This window comes from Ambystoma mexicanum, chromosome 6p, assembly GCF_040938575.1.
Source record: "Ambystoma mexicanum isolate Mex_15411 chromosome 6p, UKY_AmexF1_1, whole genome shotgun sequence".
NCBI lineage: Eukaryota > Metazoa > Chordata > Amphibia > Caudata > Ambystomatidae > Ambystoma > Ambystoma mexicanum.
In genome coordinates this window covers 826,361,184-826,384,740 of record NC_090935.1, presented here as the reverse complement: position 1 = coordinate 826,384,740, position 23,557 = coordinate 826,361,184, and the positions used below count along the sequence as shown (strand labels likewise).

The 23,557-nt window shown below is 43.0% G+C and overlaps 1 protein-coding gene and 1 non-coding gene across 3 annotated transcripts in view; both read left to right on the top strand.

Annotated features, from left to right (window-relative positions):
* Nucleotides 1-23,557, top strand: part of LOC138510049 (uncharacterized) — a 731,668-nt gene that overhangs the window by 276,419 nt on the left and 431,692 nt on the right. The window lies entirely within an intron of this gene.
* On the top strand, nt 14,913-15,019 carry LOC138512369 (U6 spliceosomal RNA). The gene has a single exon (XR_011281212.1). It is a non-coding gene; the product is annotated as a U6 spliceosomal RNA (small nuclear RNA).

The window sequence follows — 23,557 nt, the reverse complement described above, 5'->3', positions numbered from 1 at the left end:
GACCGGAGCTTTGGCACCTCAAAACTTCTGCCCCGGTTCCCATGAGCTAGTCCTTGGGGGAGGAGCTCATCCTTGTTTGTGCGCAGGCATTCACATTCCTTTCAGGTTTTGTAGGCCTGCAACACGAGACAGTTGCATTTTATGTGTCTGGCTTGCCGGCATCTACATGCAGTTTTCCTGCTGGGTTTTGGGATAGGAATGTGATTGGAAACTCATTGCCATGTCACACTGCTACTTTCACCATGGCTTACGGCAAACCCAGGCTTCGCTTTAAATATGGCGGTACCGTATTATTTCTTGCGACGTGGACCAGGACCTATGTTTACGTTTTTATACACTACACTACATTTAATTTATTATACTCTAACATTGCTCATGCCCTATGCTGGGGCCTACCTTTATTTGAATGATTATTTAAAAACACTATATTTGTTTTTCCTGCGTTGGGTGCCCCACTACACTGCAATCGCGCATTATTTTTTTTCCTCAATGTAAATCATTTGGGGGGACATGGGACCTGAACTTACACCCCAATATTCACCCCTTTAGTTAATCCTCCATTAACTAACCCCACTGCTTCCCGGTAGGCGGTGAGCCATGGCGCTATTAGCGCCATGGCTCATGCCGGTAAAATACCGGCACCGCCTTGGCGGAAAGGGGATTTACCGCCCCATTCCAAGGTTGGAGGGGCGGTAAATCCCCCTTCCACCATTGCCCTTCCCCATTCCCATTTCTGCCCCATAGGGCTCTATGGGAATGGGGAAGGCGCTAATTACGGCACCGCAATTTTGCGGTGCCGTAATTAGCTCCGAGGTCCCTTAGCCGGTTGGATTTTAACGCCTGCAAAAAGCAGCCGTTAAATCCCCCAACCCGCAAAGGGACCTCGTAGTAAGGCAGTAAGGATTTACCGGTACCAGTATTTTACCGGTACCGGTAAATCCCTACCGCCATCCGTGTAATGAGGCCCATTGTCATCCTTGTGTACACACACCCTGCACACGTAAAATAAACCGCCCGCCCCATCCTGGGCATGCTTCTCAGGGGTACATGTGAGATAAAGGGAGTCACTATATCGAGCTAGGTCAACCCAGTACTCCACAACATTTTCTGGGTCTGATAAGGGTGAAGTCAAGGTAGTAGGGGGATCTATGGATCATTCTACTCTCACCATGCGTTGATTTTTTTCAATCATCTATTTGATTGGGCCCATTCTTTGTACTAGGAGGAGCTCTACCTGCCCCTATCGAGTCCATCATCATGGTACTGTTTGGGAGTGCCTTTAAGCAGCACCGGAGTAACATTTGGCATATGCTGAACAGCAAGAGCACCACAATAGGAAACAATATCTTCACCCAAGCCATGTCAGTGCCCACGAGAACAGTGTGTCAAACCAATCTTCAGCTTCCACTCCTGCTTCAGTTTCCTTCAACTTGTGAAGGGCCCCTACAATGTGTGACAGGGACCCATTTTCTGCATCGTATGGGGGGATGCATGTGCAACATGATAGTCCTTTTATATTGCACACGCCTCCTTCCATGGCCGTCAACAGATAGAGAATATACCGTTTCTGGAGAGTCATTCGGATAGCACGCAACTGAGTTTTGATCGCGTTCAGCCCCTGCTCCATATCATTCGCCAACTGGATCATCTCCCACCTCATGATATGCAGCCATTTGTCATTGGCTGGTGCCAGGACCCCTGGTAGCAGGAGGGAGGATAAGAACACCACTGTTTTGGTATACAGGCGGTATTTATCTTACATTTCTTTCAACAGTTTTGCTGAGCCTTCAGACAAATAATTCAATCTTTTTTGCCATTGTCTCGGTGACCGCTTCTTTCTTTCCCTTGTGGGGTTTGGGATTGGGGACATTTGAATGGTGCTGTGACAGACATGGGTGCTACATTGAGGTTGGCCTCAGGAACCACGAGGATGGCTGAATGCAAAGTTAACGAACATACGCCTCTCCATGATGTTTGGAGATACATGTATGCCCGCTGACCGCACACCTAGAAGATGTCCATGAGTGCTGCTCTAGCCTTGTTGAAATCAGGGATATGCAATGTCTTTTTTACATTTTCTGTTGGTTCCCACTGGAACAGTTTCATGCCCTCACAAACAGAATTCATATTCATCCACCACTTGCGCTTTCACTGGAACTTCTTTGGCTTCAATCCATGTTAATTCCTAGAGATATCTGGACCATATAGGAAAACAGTTCTTGTTGATGGTCCATATCACTTCTTCTTTGAACCCCACCAACCCCCCTGTTGGGCAGCTCGCTACTGCCTGCTACCATCCGTTTGACCCGTACAACAGTCCGTTCATTCGTTCATTCATTCTAAAACCGAATCTAGATCCCAACATTCCCACAAATTACAGGCCCATCACCACAGTCCCATTTCTCCTCAAAAGTTTGGACAGGGTAGCCTATCTCCAAATACAACAACATTTGGAAGAAAACAATCTCCTAGGCCTGCAACAATCCAGCTTCAGACAAAGGCACGGGACTGAAACTGCCCTCTTGGATCTAAAAATCCAAATGGATGACGCCAAAGACAAGAGCAAACTGGCCATTTTGCTCTTGTTGGATCTCTCTGCTGCCTTCGATCTGGTCGACCACCAGATCCTCACTCAACACCTCTCCTCGGCTGCTGCATTCTCCCAGAATGCCACTAAGTGGATCCAGTCATTTCTGTCTGACAAAACGACTAGCGTCTTCGCCCCCCTCTGCGGCTGCGGACCCCATCCCAATCACATGTGGAGTGCCACAAGGCTCCTGCATTTCTCCCACACTTTACAACATTTTCACGAAGCTCCTATTTGACCGTCTTGACGATCTGCGTGTCAGCTACACTAATTATGCTGACGACACCCAGGTCCTCATCATGCTCACTGGTAGCTACGAGGAAGATGTTGCCAAGCTTAATGATATCTACTCAGAAATCCAAACATGGATGGCCACACACAGTCTCTGCCTTAACGACGATAAGACAGAACTGCTTATCGTAGGCTCCCAAGCTCGCCTCAACAAACTGGACCAAAGGTACCACTCCTTCACTATTGATGGCCACATCATAAAAGTCTCCAAAGAGGTTAAAACATTAGGTGTATATCTTGATTCTACCCTTTCACTAAAGAAACAAATAAATTCTACCATCTCAGCTACCTCACACACCAATAAATTGATCAATGCCTGCAGGCCTTTTCTCTCCACCTCTAGCTGCCTCACCCTTTCTAGAGCGCTGATATTGTCTAAATTAGACTATTGTAACACACTCTACTTAGGCACTTCCACTAAAAACTTGAATAGACTCCAGATCCTGCAAAATAATGCACTTAGATGTGCCTTCAACCTCCCGCGCAAGGCGCACATATCTACGACTAGAAAAGAAGTCCACTGGCTCCCGATCCGGGACAGAATTAAACTAAGAACACTGGTCATCACCCACAAGTGCCTATCTCACACTGCCCCACGGTATCTTTCTGACAAATTCTCTAGACACTGCCCCACTAGACCCACCCGAACACCTTACCTAGACCAACTAAAGATCCCAAATTTCAACCTAAAAACAGCAGGGGGTTCCAGTTTTCCAGTGCTTGCAGCACAATGTTGGAACACCCTCCCCACTACAATTAGATCGGAAGTCGCATTCTGGCCATTCAGAGCTATGGTAAAATCTTGGCTATTAGCCTAAACACCCAGATTAACACCATCATGACCTGCTAGCCGCCGCTCTACACCTGTAGCAATGCTTACTCTACCTACAGCATACTCAGGACCAACCTGTAACCTGGTCCGCATTAGCCACTGTAACTATTATTCCTCATCCCACATTCTTTGTACATACCTCTCTTTTCTTGGTATATTCTACTCTTGTATGTAAGCACTCAGAGCTTGGACTAATGTACGCTCTGTCTGTTGTTATACGATGTTTGTGCAACAATATGTAACCTTGCTGTACACATGACTATGCGCCCAGTTACCTGAGGGTTCGGATGCGCTTTATAAATAAACAAACTAAACTAAACTAAACTAAACTTAGCAGTGGGCACACTTTGCACCCCGGGTCTTTTCCGTTCTTTGCATATTCTCTTTGTATCCATCAATGCAATTTGTACGTTGTGCCCCTGGAATTTACTCTGAATCCGACACAGTGCCAAATGAAGCAAACACTGAGCTTCCCAAGGTGGCATCTCCTGGGGTATTGACATTTTTGGTGCCCCTGATGCTTGGGGGATGAGAGAGTAGACATAGCATCTCCCATTTGCCTTCTGCTTCCCCACTGAGCACCTGTGACTATACCCTAGATTAGACAATTCTGGCTGGTACACATCAGCCATTGTATCCAGCATGACCCCTTTAAAATGGTCGTACTCTGTTTCCTTCTCAACCCCTCTTATCACTCAAGACCTCCAGTGCCATGTGGCTGTATCCACTGTGTGCATTTGCGGCGCCTGTAATACATTTTTGGAACTGCCCCAATACATCCAGAATCATAAGTAGAACAATCAACAAAACCAATATCATCATTTTTTATATCACAGCCCCCATACTATGAGTCACCCATGTAACATTTTCTAATAAATATACACACATACCTGCAAGAAAGGATCAAAAATTCAAAACAGTATAATATTGACACAACACTTGTGATAATGACGCTTGTGATGAGACGTCCACAGGGTGTGAGAACAAAGGGTGAAACATACAATCTAATATATAAAGCTGAATCCATGTATGTGTGTTTGTTTGTCCGTCTATACAAATCCAAACCATTGAACGCATGTCTACCAAATTGTGCATGGATTCCTCTTTTGTCTGGGGTAAGATCGTAGTCTATGTTTTGATGCAAAGTTCGTATATGCAAAAAAATGTTTGGATGTGTGTGTGTATGTTTGTCTGGCTATACACATCCACACAGTTGAACCCACTGCTACCAGATTTTGCATGGATTCCTCATTTGTCTGGGGCAAGATTGTAGTCTAGTTTGGATGCAAAAAATGTTCTCCATAGACACCCTCATTCACTGATGCTCACCCTGATTCACTACAGAAGGTACTAGAAGGAGGCAACATTTGGAAAAAGTGTCTGAAGCAAAATGTTCAATGTGTTGGTTATTCCTTTGAAATGTATTACTACTATAAACAGTTCAAAACTGTTTATTAAAGCATTTTTAAAGGGAATTTAAAAAAAAAGAATTTTACATTTTTGTTTATCACGCCACTCAAAATATGGGAAATGGTAAGGTTACATTTTATTTAAGTTCATTCACGAGAAGAGTGTACAATCAATCAATCAATCAATCAATCAATCTTTCTTGAACATTTTCTCAAACGTGCTGAAGCTGTTTAGTGACAGAAACATGTCACACAAACAACTAACATCACTTGGAAAAGCACCATCTGATGCAAAGCGAACATCAATATCTACTAGACATACTAATATCGCACCTGTGAGTTGCTTACCTGTCTCCTGGTTGCAGAATCATCAACAAAGAATACCTTGCCATCCTCAAGATCAGAGTCCCTAGCTTTTGGTATGTCATCGTCAGGCCGTTCATATGTAACACAGTTGTTATGAATGTGACTGGGTTCACTGTCTTACAACGCATCACATGAATCGTTGGCATGGACAGTATTACTTCGTATGCAGACACCCTCAGTGTCGTTAGTGTGGATTTGCACCTTTCTAGAATAGCAAATACTACATGCTCTACATATGGTGTCACTAAGTATCCCATTGTAACAGAGGCAGACTTCTTGATGGCAAAGGCTGCCTCAGCCAGAGCCTGTTTACAGGGAAACTGTTCTTGTATCACTGAGTACAACATGCCGCTGTAATGCGCTTAGGGTTTGTGGCCCATAGTACTCTTCTGTGTCACAACAGCTGTCATAATTTGCCTGTCTGAGTGTGAAAAGAGATAGAACTATTGTGTATAGTCAGGCGTTGCTAATACTGGTGCAGTGGCATTTACATCCTTCAGTTCTTGGAAACTAGTGATCATCTCTTCCGTCCATGTAAGGATACTCTTAGCCTTTTGGGCCTCCTTGAGTGCTTGCAATAATGGTTGTGTGTATGTTGTGTAGTCAAATATCCAGACCCTACAGTAATTACATAACAGTAGAAACATTTTCATGTCCTTAACCGTCACTTGTCGGGGGTTGCTACGCACTGATGTGGCACGCTCTGGGGTTACCTTTTTGCCATTTACTGAAAAAAGTTGTCCTAGATATACTACCTCTTGTTGACAATACTGCAGCTTTGCTCTGTCCACTATGCTGCCTTTGTCGGCCAGTAATCTTAACAAGAAATGGAGTCCGCCCTGCACTGCTGCTCGTTGGTGCTACATACTAGCAAAGCATGAACATACAGAATTATGGTGCTTGACACATATATGTCACTATGTCACCCAGATCCTCATGCAAAACCCTGTTAAAAATACTAGGAGACTCACAGTACCTTTGTGGTAAACACATGTGCTGGAATCTCCGCCTGCCATAGGTAAACGCTGTTAGGTATTGAGAGTCAGGGTGCAATGGGACAGAGAAGAAAGCATTCTTCAAATCATTAACTGTGAAATGGGTTACTGTGGTGAGTATGTGGCACAATTTTGTCACGGGGTTGGGCACAATAGTAAACTCAACCTGCTCTATGTTGTTTAGGGGACACAGATCCTGGATCTTCCTCCAACTGGATCCCTTCAATTTCTTTACAGAGTACATCAGCGTATTGCAGGGAGAATTGGACTGCACAATAATGCCTTGGTGTAAGAGAGCTGTGATGGTGTTGTATATCCCTTAGTCAGCTTCCTTGGATAGTGCGTACTGTTTAACTCTGATCAATACTGCACCGGGCTTGAGGGTGATGTGAATCAGGGCAACTCTACGTAAGAGCCACTCATTGTGGGGATTACTCATCCACAAAAGATTGGGTATATATGCTAGATCGCTTTGGGCAAAGGATGAGACAATACATTCCAACAGCTTGGGGCATGGGACGTGTAGGTATTGCACCATTATTTCACAGGGGACTCTGATTTCCCTTTTTTTTCCCCCCTATCATTGTCCATATCTTCAAACAAATCATTGGGCCTCATTACGACCCAGGCGGTCCGGAAATAACGGTGGCGGTAAACCCGCCGCCACCGTTGTTTCCGGACCGCCTGAGTCCGACCCCTGCAGGCGGGAGGTGATGTTCCCGCCAGGTCTGACCTGGCGAGTTTAACACCTCCCGCATGCAGGCGGACGAGGAAACACCGGCAGCATTACGAGATGCTGCCGGTGTTTCCATGATCCCCATTTCCATCGAGTCCCATAGGACTAAATGGGAATGGGGATTTACACCATTCCGCCTCCGTGATTCCCGGAAAACCGGGGTTGTAATGCCCCGGTAATTCCGGGAATCACGGAGGCGGAATGGTAATATGAGTCTGGCGTTAACCAGGAGGTTTTACCGCCTCGGTTAACGCCGGACTCGTAATGAGGCCCATTGTCTGTAACTCCTCTTAAAGGCTCAGTTGGGTCAATATTCAGAACTATTCGCTATTCCCTTCCCTCGTTATCTGTCCCTACCAGGACAATCTTCTCTTTTGACACTACAACCCCTTCTAGATTAAACATAAGGGTGGTTCCTGTAACATGTTCCTGGGACTGGGATGGTCTGAAAAATGACTCAGATGGCCTACTCTAAGAACAGTTGGCTACATTCGGTACTGCATTCAGCGATACTGTAGCCCTGTACATTAACAGGTCTGGATGCACTGGTATTTCCCTAGTTTTTACTTCAGTTCCCAGTACATGTTTAATCATGATTGCCCTTACAAAACATATCCCACCCCCTCTAAGTGAAGGAGATGGTCAAATTCAATTTGCTGATGATATCCCTCCCCAACAAATTGATAGGAGATGATATCGAAAACAGCACTGGTGGTCATACCACCCTGATGACACCTACTTTAATAGGCAGTTCTTCTGTGAATGGAACCGATTTTATTGTCCCAGAGAACCCATGCATGCACATCACTTCACCTGACAAAGGGAAATGCCCCTCCCTGATATATGATTTTGTGGCACCTGTGTCTACCATATAGATGAATGGTTTGTTACCTATCTCCAAGCCCCCCAATGGTTCCTCTTCTGGGTCAGCAGTGACTGATAGGACTGGACATAATAAACTTTTCTGTGGGCCTTTGTAATCTGGTTGTTTGTTCCTGGAAAGACAAAAGGATTTCCTCTGACCACACTGGCCCCTTGATAGTGTGTCACTGTGTCACTGTGCCATGAGGGCACTGCATTACTGTTGGGCACTTGAGGGGCCTGCGGCTGTGCATAAGCTGGTGTGCCACTAGTTGCCAGTGCTTGCAGCTGCGGAAACTGCGGTGGGCGAGCTGGTGGGGCCATGGACGATGGTGCACCATATTGACTACTTGGGGATGCGTGGGTATATGGCTGGGGTACTGTGTGGGAGAGCATTGTACGTCATAAAGATTGTATGCAGCAGTTTTTCTGCTCCTACGCTCCCATGAGAAATGACCCATTCCCCCACAAGTCCAACACTGTACCATGTTTCCACCCCTTGGGCCCATTCCTCCAACACCCCCCTCTTCCTCCCCAGGAGACTGTATACCCCCATCTCCCTCTGAGATTCCCTCCCGAGGGCCATCCCTGATACTCTGGTTGATACACACCATTCCATTTGTTTTCACCTCCCCATACGGGGGCTGGCCAGACCTCACCCTCTATTACCCTCTGTTCTGCCTGTCCTTCCTGGTGCGCTTTGTACACAAGTGACCACAGTTCAAGGGTGTTTATTGAACTTTCACAAGGGTGTGATAAACGCCTATCTAAACCTAAATCTACAGATGGGAGCAAGCTACGACCATCAAATAATAATAATACAGTCCTAGTGTAGTCTTGTCAAAATAAAAGGGCCTATATTTTTTTTTAAACGATTGCCAAGTATTACCGTTAATTTACAAATAGTGTGGGGGAATGTTCATGAAAAAGAAAGAAGCGTTCACGAAATGATATGTCAGGATGTTCAGCCCGTTGGCCTCCCTTCCCTGTGTTTTCAGCACAGGGCAAGGTGGTTCATACGAGCCAAGCACACCCTCTGGCTTCTGCGGCACGAGGATACAGTTCTATTTCCAGCATCAGGGCCTATTCTGCCCAAGTCTCTGTTCTCATCAAAGTCTCTTGATTCAGAGGGCCTGATGTAGAAAAATTAAGATGCACAGTTCTTTTCTTCTCACATGTATTCAACTCGGGTGGTTCACCACGGATCTCCCTCAGCCTGGCCCAGATCCCTGTTATTTTACGATTGTTACTGCGGATCCCCCTCAGCAGGAATCAGATCCTACCCCTTTTTCAATTAATCTCCCTCAGCCAGGCTCGGACCAATCGTATTTCAAATTGATTTATCGAGACTTTTGAATGTGCACAGGATTTAGCTCAAACATTCGAGACGCCATTTCATCAAGCTGTAAAAGGTACATTTTCTATGGATACATGCTCTTAGGCGAGTCTTCAGTGCAGGGCGTACATGAGAGTATGATTAAGTTTCGGTCTTGTGTGTCGCTTATGTCTTCACAATTTGAATCTACACATTTGCAACAGAGTGAAGGGAGGAGCAGTTAGGAACCCTTACGAGTTTATTAAGGTAAAATATAACCTCTGGGATAAACATTTGTTATCAGCTGGTTCTGTCGAGCTGAGTTCTGCTGGCGGCAACTCGCTGTGTCCTTAATGTCCCTGCAGCTCTGTTTACGACCCACTACATATGGAAGTGATTGAAGGCAAGGTTGCTTTTCGGCATAGCACTGGTGTGCCGTGTGTTTATTGACCTTTCACATCCATTATCAAGTTTTGTTCGAGTGAGTACACAGGTCCAACCCAGATTTGGGAAATTATATCCCCTTAGTATATGAGGATACACTGGAACATGGCTTTTTATAACCATGCTTTTGTTGCTGTAGGTGGCGCATTGCTGCAGGAGCGACATTATCAGGAATTGTCTAAATGTGTTGTGTTTGATCTAGCATAGGAATACCCAATGGAAATAAAGAAAAAAGAGTTGGGAATCCCCATCTTTGGAAGTGGAACAAAAACCACACAATTAAGAACAGTTACAGGTGTTGAGAGTCTGCTCTCCACTGATGAATTTCCCTTACAAATTGTTTTTAATATGGCTGAGTGGAAAGAAACATGTAGGGTTTTTCCCATGTTTTGAATTATTCTGGGAATGAATTAAATGAGTAAAAGTTTGATACTGAAAGTTCGGGGCTGACTCTCATTCGTCCTGTTAGCATTTGCACTATTTAGTACACCTATGAATTTGTAAAATACTATAGAAAAAAAGAAAACAACTTTTTTTGCATTTGTTTAATAAAATTGGTAAATACAATTTTGCATTAAGCTAAATTGTTCTTTAAAAAACAAAGCTGGTGAACAGAGTTCAGTTTTGCAGCATTGCGCCATTTATGAAACAGACCCAGGGCATTTTGCGTCTAATTGTTGTTTGTTGTTTGAGGGGGTGCCCTGGTAGGTTAATTTACCCTTGTGTCTCTACTCTGGGTGCTCGAGTTTCTGTAAGGTTATTGCACCGGCAGTCAGTCCTTCTGCAATCCCCCTTCCGCCCTCAACTCCCTTCCCCTCCCCAGGTTCCAATGAGTGGCTTGCCACGTTCTAACACTACATGTCAATCCAATCATCCAGCACGCCTTGCATTACATAGGATTTACTTATCTGACCGAATATATCGCTCAGAAGATTCCGGAACCTGCAGCTGAGGAGTGTGGTAGCAGTGTGAGGGACCTTCTGTAGCAGCTGCGTGAGGGCCCTCATGCTGCTGGCTTTCCCGATGATTGTGGAAAGGGAAAACTCATAGAAGTTGCAAAACCTGACACATTGCCAATAGCGTGCACAGATCACACCTACAAAACAGGCAAAGACGTTGGCTATTAGTTGTGGGGTTTTTACATTTTTAGGTAAATTAGTCAATAGTTGAGGCAGTGAGGAAGCTGAAGAAAGTGTTATTTTCGAAATATAAGTAAAGATGTGACGGATTAAAAAAGCTCTTTCTGGCTGCAAAGCAAAAGGTAATAAAAAAGACATAACACATGTTTCATTTCCACCAACGTTTAAACTCAACATTGGGAGTCAACTGAACGTGTTCAGCAAACATCAAAATCCCGCCCAGTTCATCTGGGAAAACACATGGAGAGATCTGTATTACAGGATTCATCTTCCAATGTCCATGATTCATTTTCCAATGTCAGCATCTTGGCCCCTATAGCAGACACTATCTATGCATTTGGGTTCACTGTGGCTTGGGTGGCCTTTTCAGTTTGTTCTGCTTGATTTAATAGGTATATATCTATTGAATGTGTAATGTACCATAATCTTTTGTTGCCTTTTACAGATGTGTGTTGGGGGTGTTGCAGGGGACGGGCCTGGTTATGGAGGCAACAGACAGATGGTGTTGAAACTATTACCTAATTAGGACAGCGCTAGGTATTATTGCACATTTTCTTTCTGTCTGAACCGGGATCTGGAATTCAACAGATCCCCGGATTGTTAGCCTGTTTTTGAAAAGATGCAGTCCTGTGATGCTCCCGCTTCTGGACAACACTAGACGTCACACTGTCTACTCCACTCATGGGCATTCACATCATAGCAATGCCTCACCCTTTTATCACACTCTTTTTGGGCCTCCTCTCATCCTTGCAGTTCTAATGGCACAGAGTGGTACAGTGTCCCACCTCCTTGTGATCGTAAGGGGGTCAAAGTCGTAGATGCCTTTAAAAATTGTATGCTGCTCACATGTGAGAATATGATTTACTTCCTCTACTTTGACCAAAATGGCCTCATTACCTGTCATCCTATTTGTGCCCACCTTAGCCATGTTTCCCTGCTTATAACTGTGTATTGCTGCTGGTGATCTTTCATACTCCATATACACATGGATTTGCTGAGGTTTGAGTCACGCCTACAGAAGCATGACATTTTGGTCAGTCCTACACAATCCTTGTAGAAATCTAACATAACTCGGCAACGTCGCAATCTGCCATTTTTCAGGTCTGGACCCATGTCCCATTGTGAAGCATACACCTGTGCTGTTAGATAGTGGTGAAACCCGACAAATCAGGATCAATTCCTTCATACCACCCAAGCTCCGCAGCCAATATCAATCCACCAATTTCAATGCATGGGATCTTGGTGACCTAACAATGATGTGTATGTGAAAAAATGACAATACATGTAAGAACCTTTATTCATGAAATACCTTGTAGAAGGAATACTAGTGTGCATGCTCTTTACAGAACTTTTATGTAAATGCTCATGGTGTTTACTCGTTAACACAGAGAGTCTGGACAGCAGTCCTATTTCTTATGGTGAGGAAGGTCTCTGCACTGCACATCCTGTGAATTTACTAGGTGTAGGGATTTGAAGTCATGGTTAGGAATCCCAGTAGACTGCCCAAGAATACAAAGTCGATATATAGATTCAGGATAGCATTGTCGAAGAGTTTGACTTTGTGCCATTTTCTCAGCAGCAAATATTGTGTCTTGTAATGTAAGTGGTCTTGTATAGCTGCTGTCTGTCACTTTTGGTGTTAGCATGTTTCCAAGCTAAGTAGTATATGGCTCTCATTAATTCAGTATGAGTTTGAAAGGGCTTCATTAGATTAGAAGCAATCCTGCAATCTCAGGCTGCCAATTCCATTGAGATCGTTTCTCAGGCAGTCCAGGTTGAGGACAGACCATCATAAGCCAATTTCGTCCTGTTGAGAGGATCCTGGGGTTTTAAGCCTTGGAAGCTGGGGTGGGAAGATCAGGGATAAAGGATAGACAGAAGGGATGTATAGAGGGACCTAGGAAATACATTACTTCTGTCAAGGAAGAGTTCACCATGAGGCCCCTTAGAGCCACCCAGTGGTGGTCAGGGTGAGGGATGTGGAGATAAAAATGTGGTTGTGATCTGAAAATAGCTGGTAAGATTAGCCAAAGGAAGCAATTAGTTTGCTTAGTAAGGAAGTGTAAAGCATGAAAAGAAGTGGGCCAAGAATAGAGAATTGGGGAACACCCACCAGGAGAGAGCTGGTAGTGGAGATGTTGGTTTTCCGTTAGATTAAAAATAACCTGTCAGACAGAAAGAAGGTAACCCATTCCAGGGCACAGTCTTATATGCCATTGTTATAGAGAGCAACGAGGACAGACGAGTGGTGGGCAGTGTCAAAGTCAGTAGAGCGTAAGTGAGAAGTATGAGAATTGAGGAGAAATTAGAGTGATGGAGGAAGTTGGAGAGGTGAGTGAACACCATTTCTGTGGAGTGCTTTCTATAGAATCATGATTGAAGGGGGTCACACAGGTGGTTAACCTCCAGTTATGAAGTAATATGCTTAAGCAATACATGTTTAAGGATCTTGAAGTAGTGAGCGAGGAGAGAGACAAACCGAAGGTTGGCAAGGATATTAGGGTAAGCAGAGGAATTTTCTTAGTATGGGTAGAAAAGTAGAAATCTTGTATCAGGCAGGGAAGACCCTAAATGCAATGGAGTGGTTGATAAGAGGGTAGAGATAGAAGCATGAAAGCTGCCGGATCCGGGGAGTGACCCAAGGTTGTTGCAGTGGCAGAGCCACATGTTGATGCCAGGCAGGGGCGCAAGTGCTCCTCAGACGCGTGCTGCGCCGGTCAGGTCAGCAAGGGCTTGGGGCCACTACCATTTCCTTAATTTGCAGGTATAACTCTGAACTGTTGATAGGGAGATATAATTTTCCATTCATTATGTCTGTATATTGCAGCATTTATTTGGTTTTCAATTATAAATTAAACAATTACTATAATTTGCATGTTTCAGCATTATTTTCCTCTTTCACTGTCTGCAAACCGCTAATTGGAATGCTTAATATGCTAAGTAAATCTGGCAGGGTTTTTTTCCCAATATATATTTCAATTATAAAACCTTATACTTCTACAAGCCACTTCTGTTATCAGTTACACACCACACCTTTGTTATGGAGGGAATGTCCAATTAAAATGTAATCTGAATTTGACAATGGAATCTAAAAATCTGAATCAGATCCATCAGGAAGGCAAAAAAGAACAATTCAACAAAAAATTTGAAAGCAACCAATATACCATACCTTGCTGGTGGTAACCAGGCCAAACAATACAAAACCACAGACTGCAATGGAAAAAAGCTTTAATAGTTTCCCTAGATTCTCTGACACAAGGTTGTCTGCCTGGCACAAACAAGCCATCATTTGTCCAGACATTTGAGTTTAAAATAAAATACCCTGATAATATAAATATTTTACCATGGCAGCAGCATTAGACAAATAAATTGACACAAACAACACATACAAATAATCACAGTGAGATTGTTCCTTCAAGTGTAGGGTATGATGTTTTGTCCAAAACCCCTCTTACCACAAGCTGAAATACGTTAGGAAAGAAACATACTACAGACTAATCAAGCAGATGATTTGCTGTGACAGATTGGGACCAAAAATAAACTTTTGTTCCAGCAACAGACATATGGACCCTGAAACAAAACTAAACATTAGCAAACCACTTAAGTACAATTGTATACATCTTTCAATATAATTACCATTATTCCCTGAGTGCGTCAGTGCAATATCTTTTGTAAACATTTCTTAGTACCGGAAAGCCAAACATGTACCTAAACATTTGAGCTGAAAATAAATATCCCTGATATCAAATGCTTTGTTGCGTAACAATGTCTCAATAAATACACACAAACTTATACAAGTAATGAGGATGAAACTGGTCCTTCAAATGCAAGGAGAGATTGTGTCCCATGTGGTGGTAGGCTACGCGGTGGCAGATGTTTTGCTGTGACAGATTAGGACCAAGAAGCCCTCTGCTCTGCCACAGAAATAAACATATAGGTGCTCGCTTCGGCAGCACATACACTAAAATTGGAACGATACAGAGAAGATTAGCATGGCCCCTGCACGAGGATGACACGCAAATTTGTGAAGCGTTCCATATTAAAAGAAAAAAAAAGAAATAAACATATAGATTATCTGTGTTGCAAAGCTTTTCTGCTGGGTTTCATTGCAACAAATGTTGGAATTACTGTATCAAAGTCCACAAAGTCAACCAGGTCTCTTTCAACACTTTGGAAAGCTACATTTGAAAGTGTCTCTTCACCCATTGTTGACAGTAAGTAACTTTTGATCAACTGCAGCTTGCTAAGACTTTGTTCTGTAGCGGCCCTACTTACAGGAAACGTGCAAAATATTCTGTACAAATTAGAAAGGTTTGGGTAAACAGCCTGCACAGCATTGGCTATTAAGAAAGGCAGCACATACTTTATTATTAACTGCTTGTTATCAGAGAACATTCCCCCAAACAGTGCACAAAAAGAAGAATACTCTTCCACAGCGTCTGGCACAGAGACATCACCTGCAGAAAATGTAGCTAATTCTTTCAATGCATCAGAATTATCTGAGCTAGTAACATGCTTAGGATCCAGTGCTGAGAATTTTTGCACAGTATTTCTAAAATCTTGAAACCTCACTGTCATCTCAGCAACAAAGATATCAACAATAACATAGAAGGTTTCTACTTTGAATGCCTGCCTCCCACTGCCTAAAGGATTACCATCAGCTGCTTCATCCTTTTTTCTTGAAAGTGTGTTGATGTCCCACACTCCTCGGCCATGCTTCTAGCATCTGTTTCAAACCGATCATACATATCATCTGACAAAGCTTCTCTAGTTCCTTACAGCATGTCACAACCATTCGTTCTGCAGTTATTAAGTCAATTGTACTACTTTGAAAACACGTTGACAGTGTATGCAAAGTTTGCAGTATTTTGTCTAAAGTTTCAATTTTGTTCCAGAGCCCCTGTGCATCCCAAAGTATTTTTCCATTTGCATTGGGAATGCATCCAGTGGTTATTCGGTGCAATGCTGTGCTAATTGCTACAATGTTTTGTTTCACAGGATCTACTGCCCTTTCACGACTAGCCCATCTACTGTCAGATAGCTTTTTTTAATATCAAGGTTGTTTCCTTTAGGTCATGCTCCTGTTGCACTTCCTGCAGAACTTTCATGCGAGGCAGACTGCTTGTAAGGAAAGTGTACAGTGCCTCAAGTGTACCAAAAAATAACTTTCCTTTTAGAAATCTCACAAGTGCATGGCTCAAATAGGTTTCATTCTGCTTACAATGAGCAATATACTGTGTTAAAACATTGTCGTACTTGGACATCTTCAGTAACTCCAAAAATGCCCTTCATTTGATGTACTTCCCAATCACGCATGTTCCCTGTGTCCACGTACAGGCATCCCATGCTTGGCGACAGGGACATCATTTCACCAAAAAGTTAGGGGTAGCGGAAGTGACATCATATGACCCTTGACCTCTGTTGATGTCATAGGAAGTGATGTAATTTGACCCCACCCAAAGTGATAACGCGGTAAGCGATGCAACACAACATTTCACCCCTTGACAATACAAGAATTGATCGCCATATGTATCGTTAAGATCAGTGTGTATAGGCCCATATTACCAAATTACTGTGATGTCCATGGCCAAATGATAATGATGTATTTTTATATAGCACTTACAAGCGCTTCATATAGAAAAAACCTTATACAACAAATATACATACAATATCATCCAAACTGTGTTGTATTCATTTATCGACATCAGAAGGATGAAAGGCTGTGTTGAAGTGTTTACGAACAGACTAAATCAGTGACTCATCCTATGAAGTGTGCCTGAAATAAACCTTTAATGAGTCTAGCAATTATTGTACAGAATTCCAGAAAGACACATTATTTGGTATTCCTATTCTTTCTTACTTAGGGTCGCTGATGAAAGTGTTAGACTTTTGGAACCCCTGTATTTTTTTTTTAAAGAGGCCTGAACAACAAAGCCAGCCACTCCAGAAGCAAAGAGACACAGCCCAGGAGCGTGCATTAAAAAATACATTTAAAAGGGTTTTTTTTCATTTCTTTTTTAGGGGTAGCAAGGGAGACCTCAGGGGTTGCAGTTGTCACCCCTGCCAACCCCTAAATGACGTCCCTGCTTGGCGAGATACAATATTACATCAAGCAGTCACATTAGAATACTGTGTTCTTTCTCTATCTGTTCCCTTTCAGCTTTTATTACCTCAGAAAAAATTGTTCTATCTTGGCTAATTCTTTTTCAGCTTCACAGTGTATCTTAGAAAGTTCATACATTAGGATGTTTTCTGTTCCTTTTTTTAAAATTGGAAAAACTACAGCTAGGATCAGACCAAACCTTAGAAAAGTGCTCATTTCTTTTATTGGCAAATAGCCAACATGCAAAGCAAAAAAGACAGTTATGTCTAGGAGAATATACGAAACACTGCCTTACTACAGAGAATCCACCTGAAACATTTTTATATACCAATCTTTGCTAAATCTTGGAAGACTGGTGTTGTATGGACATTTTATATAGCGATCTTTTAACCCAGGCTGGCAATGGACCAGCTGTAAGAAGTGCTTGAAATATAAGTGTAGACATTGCCCTGCTCTGATAGAGGTATGGATCTTTTGGGCAATCTTGCTGAAAGTCAAGTGTGACCTGGATTTTTACCTTCACACTGCATTCCCTAATTTCTTGTATCCATGTCTTGTGCTACTTGTGTGGGATCTTCAACAGTTTTAGTGCAAATAGCAGTTGTGCGACCAAACTTAACTTCCATCTGTGTAACAGTGTCTGAGTGATCAGGACACTGTAGATTCAAAAGAGGATTGTGGATGCTCAGGAATGTCAGTGCATGATGGATGATCTGTGGAATGTATAGCGATAGGAGGAAAAGCAGTAGACAGATGTTCATCAGCAGAAGCATGAAGGACAGAATGAAGGAGGTTTTCCTACTGATTTCTGAAAGCAAGGATTGAAAGAATCTTGTATCTACAATAACATCATTCATGGTTGAAAACATTGGCATTATTTGAATGGGCAATGATATGATATGATATGGCATTTATAACGCAAGTGTTTCATATACGTACCTTTGCTCCTGACAGTCGGTGGAACTTTTGGGCTGGATCTTGAAAGCAGACAAAATGTCTTGAGAGGATTTTGCTGCTTCAGCAAGTTTCAGTTTGCTGACCTGTTTTTGTCTTGTGGCACCAGTCATTTTTGGTTTAGCTGATGACTCATGTTGCTTCATTCCCTACTTCTGCAGAGAGAGAACACAGATCAGTGCATGTTTTAATTAAGTTTACATAGCTAACTTACCAATGATTCAAGTTTAATAGCAACAAGATTTCCTCTCTCTAATAAAGTAATGTGCAAAACAGAATATTAAATTCATTATTGAGCCATTGCCCGTGGGGAAATGGAACATCTGTCACAGATGTGTTTCATTTATGGTAATACGTTTTATGGAGTTCAATTCAATTTACATGGTAAATAAATAAAACAACAGACTCTAAGCAATGTTGATTTGTTGGGGAGTGGGCCCACACTCACTGCCTTCCTAACCCCTGCTATGCCATGGCTAACGCAGGACAGTTAAGCTCATTCAGGACACTTTTAACAGACTCCAGTCACTTCATTTTTGAAAGCACATCACTCGCTGCTGCTGCTGCTGCTAGAAAACCAGCACATGTGGTTGGTGCTGCAGCCTGCCTCATGCTGGATTTTTAAGGCTAAAAACAAGGGGGGTCCTGGGAGTCCCTCTGCCAGACATTAGTCCTGATTACGAGAGCCTTACCCAGATTCTTTAGCTCACTATCTTTTTCAGAGGCGAAATATCCCAATCATATCAGTCTTTGTCCTGCACAGGAGCAGTCCAGCACCAAAATGCTAGGCAATTCTCCTCTGAACAAGAGTACCAACAGCTACCCCAGACACGTGTTTCGGTCTGGTTGGACCTCATCAATAGGGAGGAGCTGTGCCTCTCTAAGAATAGTGAGCAAGGGGTCCACGTCTGGATTCCCCTAGTAACTGAGGGTGAGACCCAAAGTTACTTAACTATGCAAATTACCAAGGGGTCCTGGGAGTCCCTCTGCCAGACATTAGTCCTGGTTGCGAGAGCCTTACCCAGATTCTTTAGCTCACTATCTTTCACAGAGGAGAAATATCCCAAACATATCAGTCTTTGTCCTGCACAGGGGCAGTCCAGCACCGAAATGCTAGGCAATTCTCTGAACAAGAGTACCAACAGCAACCCCAGACAAGTGTTTCAGTCTGGTTGAACCTCATCAGTAGGGTGTAGCTGTGCCTCTCTAAGAATAGTGAGCAAGGGGTCCACGTCTGGATTCCCCTAGTAATTTAGGGTGAGACCCAAAGTTACTTGAAATATGCAAATAACATGGGGGGTCCTGGGAGACTCTCTGCCAGACACGAGTCCTGGTTACAAGAGCCTTACCCAGATTCTTTAGCTCACTATCTTTCACAGAGGAGAAATATCCCAAACATATCAGTCTTTGTCCTGCACAGGGGCAGTCCAGAACCGAAATGCTAGGAACCCCCCTTGTTATTTGGATTTTAAAGGCTTACATGTTGACCACAGCCCTAATATGTAAGGGCAATGCCTGAACCAACAACACAAAAAGCCAGTGTGGGCCAGTTGTTTGGGTCAAAGTCAAAGTGGGGCACTTATTTGTGGGCCAGTTTGATAAGTAACTTCATCATGATGCAGATAGTAGTTTTGTTATTGCATCACATTTTATCAAAAACCTCCTACCTGGGTACTATTCAAGCAGTCTTTTACAAAAGGAATGAACTGCCATTTCCCCCGCAGCGGGCCAGCCACAGATTGCATCGGTTTAGTGCAGTGCATTGAACTGGATGGAGCCAAGACCTATTTGTTTCCTTTGCACTCTGGTACTTGTTGTTTTGTTCTTCACAGTGTAATCGTAGTTTACAGGTATCAGAATGTGAAGAAACCCAAGGACTGGTCCTGTCCGGTTACTTGCCTCTGTCATAAGGCATGCCAAGAGCTCTCAGCTCTGCCTGCTTGATGGGCATTCTCTGAACACAATATAGGTCCCTCGGGGGAGAGACCTGTTTAGCAACCTATAGATCCTGGTAGGACACAATGAAGGTTTCTAGTAAAGGTGTTGCTTGAACTCAATATATTTCTGTACAGGGTAGGTGTTTCCCTGAACACAGTATATGCATGCACCTAACAGACCGGTCTTGCCTGTGCACTGTACAGAATATGGGTCCATACAGAGTACAGTCCCAGAACACTATATAGGTCTGTTAGGTAGATTCATATGGGGCTGGAGTTCTGTGAATATGATAGAGACCTCCATGTACCAGGTGTACCCTCCTACTATGCACAGGGTCCCCCGACTTGATCACCAGTGGGTCTGCTGCTGTGCCCTGAAAACAATATAGGTCGTAACCATAACTACATGCTTATGCACATGTATGTATGGCTACATACACAATGCAGACCAACATATTAAGAAGATACCTATATTTGAACATGCATATGTACAACTGTATGTACCTATATTCAGTGTAAGCATACACCACATACAATTATAAACGTATTAATACACACACATACATGCATACACACAACTAAACAACTTACAGCAGGGCTCACTTTCCCCTTGGGGGGCCTGTCCTGATGCTGCAGTGCTGAGTGAATCTGTGCTTGCCTCAACAGCTCAGAGGCATAGCCAGGATTGTCTAACAAGTGGGGTCTGAAGTTAATGATGTTGGACCCACTGCACTGACATTAACATCTGTAAATTCCCACACATCACTGCCCAGTGGGCATTTACAGATTTTGGGTGGGCCTTTCCTTCTCAGGCCTTACCCTGTCTATGCCTCTGCAGCAGCTTGGGCTAGTTGAGGAGTCTCCTGGCCATCAGCACCCCCTTTTTTTTTTTTTATTTTTTTTTTTTTATTTGTATATAATCAAAATTAGATTTTTACAAAAGTCGCGATTAAATCTTTCTTACTTCAAGGGAGAGGTCAGACGAACAGACTCCTATGTTTTAAAGAAGTGTTCAAACCACCGCAGGTTGGTGCTCATCAATTTCAGGTTTTTGTTTTGATTTAACTGAGATTTTTTCCAACGCAATGTTCATTAGCATGGAGGCTGCTATTAACCAACTGGTTTTAGCCCCCGTGATCAGTCGGTTCCACCATGCATTATAGTCAACAGCATAAGAAGATGGATTAACTATATGTCCAAGATAGGCTTCTCTTTCATGGTCAATCGCCGGGCACGTCATCAAAAGATGTCTAATATTTTCTATGGTTCTAGGATCATTACAAAGTCTGCAAGATTTTTCTTTCGATGCGCTCCGAATTGCCAAGATTTCTCGAGTCGGTAGTACATTCATCCGGGCTTTTAATAGGGTTCTCATGAGTCGTTTATTCGGGTATTTCAGGCAATACTCCATTGGATGTTTTAGTTTATTCGAAATAGGTGGCAGGTGGGTTAGTAGCTTGTTAGCGATTGCGCTATCATTTGTCCTTATCCAGTCTAACCATTTCATTTTTGATTTTATTCGCATAGGGTTCTGGATTAGTTCCTCTTCTGAGCAGACTATTTCTTGAAGCGTATGTTTTTGTTTCTCTACCCATTCGAAGAGGATTTTGTTGGTTCCGTTGGATATTTCTTCAGATATTACTTTATATATTTCTAAGCTGTCTTGAATTCGTAATTTTCTATAAAGCTGAATGGAACTCTGGGCAACCACCACCTCCAAAGAGAGCAGCCCGAGTTCCCGTCTTATCGGTGCAACTGGTGTAGATTTAGGTAAACCTAAGGTTGTTCTCCAGATAAAACCTTCCAGCTTGGCCCATATGGACGCGGGGATGGAAAGATTCGCATCCATACCGTATGTCAAGACTGGGACTATTCTGGTCTTGTAAAACTGAATTGCGGGGAGCAGGCTAAATTTGCCAAACTTTCCATCTACTGCACGTAGTTGGGCTGTTAAATTTTTGGTTTTGGACCACAGAATTTTTTGCATACTAAGCGATTTTTTTGAGCTGTCGATGGTGATTCCCAGATATTTGAATGAAGATACTATTTCTATTTCAGATTGATTCAAGAACCACTTGAAAGATTCTTTTTTCTTACAGCCTTGCTTTTGAAGGATCAGAATTTTGGTTTTGGAGTTGTTTATATCCAAGTTATTTTCATCCATGTATTTTTGCAAGTTATCCAATTGTCGTTGAAGACCCACTTTCGTTTGGTCTAAAATAATGAGGTCATCTGCATACAAGAGTCTCGCAATCTTGGTAGTTCCTATTTTGGGAGGAAACGATCTAATTAAATCTTGTGTAGTTTGAAAATCTCCAAGAAAGGATATAAAGAGGGCTGGAGCCAAAGGACAGCCTTGTTTCACTCCTCTGTTTACGGGTATTGGTTTAGAAAGTAGGCCGCTGTTATTAAGTCTAACCGATATTTCAGTGTCTCTATGTAAAGCCATGATTGGATCGAGGATCTGACTGGGACACTTCCACAAATTCAGCTTGGCCCACAATTTGTCTCTGTCTACTCTGTCAAAAGCTTGAGAGAGGTCGACAAAGGCAAGGTAGATTTTTGGAGAACCAAGTAGGACTTTTTCTTTTAGAATGTTTAGAATCATTAAATTCACCGCCGTACTAGCGTTTTTTAGGAAGCCTGTTTGGAATATGTCTCTTGCTGGTGATGTTATTTGCCAGTTCCGAAAGTGTTTCAACAGCGAGATGGCGAAAACTTTTCCGATAACATCTAGTAAGGCGATTGGGCGATAATTAGAGGGATCTTCCCTCGTCCCCTTTTTAAATATCGGAACGATAATTGCTCGCGTCCATGAGCTGGGAATAGCTTTTTGTTCCATACAGTGGTTGAAAATCAGGCTAATGAGCGATGACCATTCTTCTGGGTGCTGCTTTAGGTCTGTGTTAGCCAGACCATCAGGTCCTGGTGCTCGTGAAGATTTCAAATTCATTATGATTTCCTTAATATCGTCAGGGTCGGACAAATCTATCCAGTTCGTTTTGAGTATGACTGGGTAGAATACTCTCTCGCTGACCAAAGGAGGATAATCAAATAATTTGTAGAAATGTTTGTGCCAAGTTTCTTCAGACACAGCATTTATCATGGGTGAGTTCAAGTTGTAATTCGTGTCATTTATCAGTTTCCAGAATTCCCCTGTTTTTTTGTTGGCTATAGTAGACATCATGGTTTCCGCATCGGCTTGATAGAGTAGAACTCTCTTACTTCTAAGCCACTGTTTGTAGGATCTAAGCTCCGCTTGGTATGCTTCCCATTTGTTGGTCGAGTTCATCATTGATGCCTCTTTTTTTAGTTTCCTTAGGAGGCGCCGTCTGACTACTAAGGCCCGATTGTAGGTATGAGTAGAGTTCTCTGGGCGCTTGCCCACTTCTTTCCTAGGTTTTTTAAATTGCAGGAGCAGTGGAATATAGCTACTCTTGGATATTTCTTCGGTCGAATCAGTGTCTCTGATAAGCGCTTCATACTCCTTGCTTAGGTTTTTGACGTCAATTGCCGTCATACGCAAGCGAGAGCGTTGGATGTTTGACTCCACGTTTATAGTGTAGAATTGCTGGTCGCCCCTCTTTG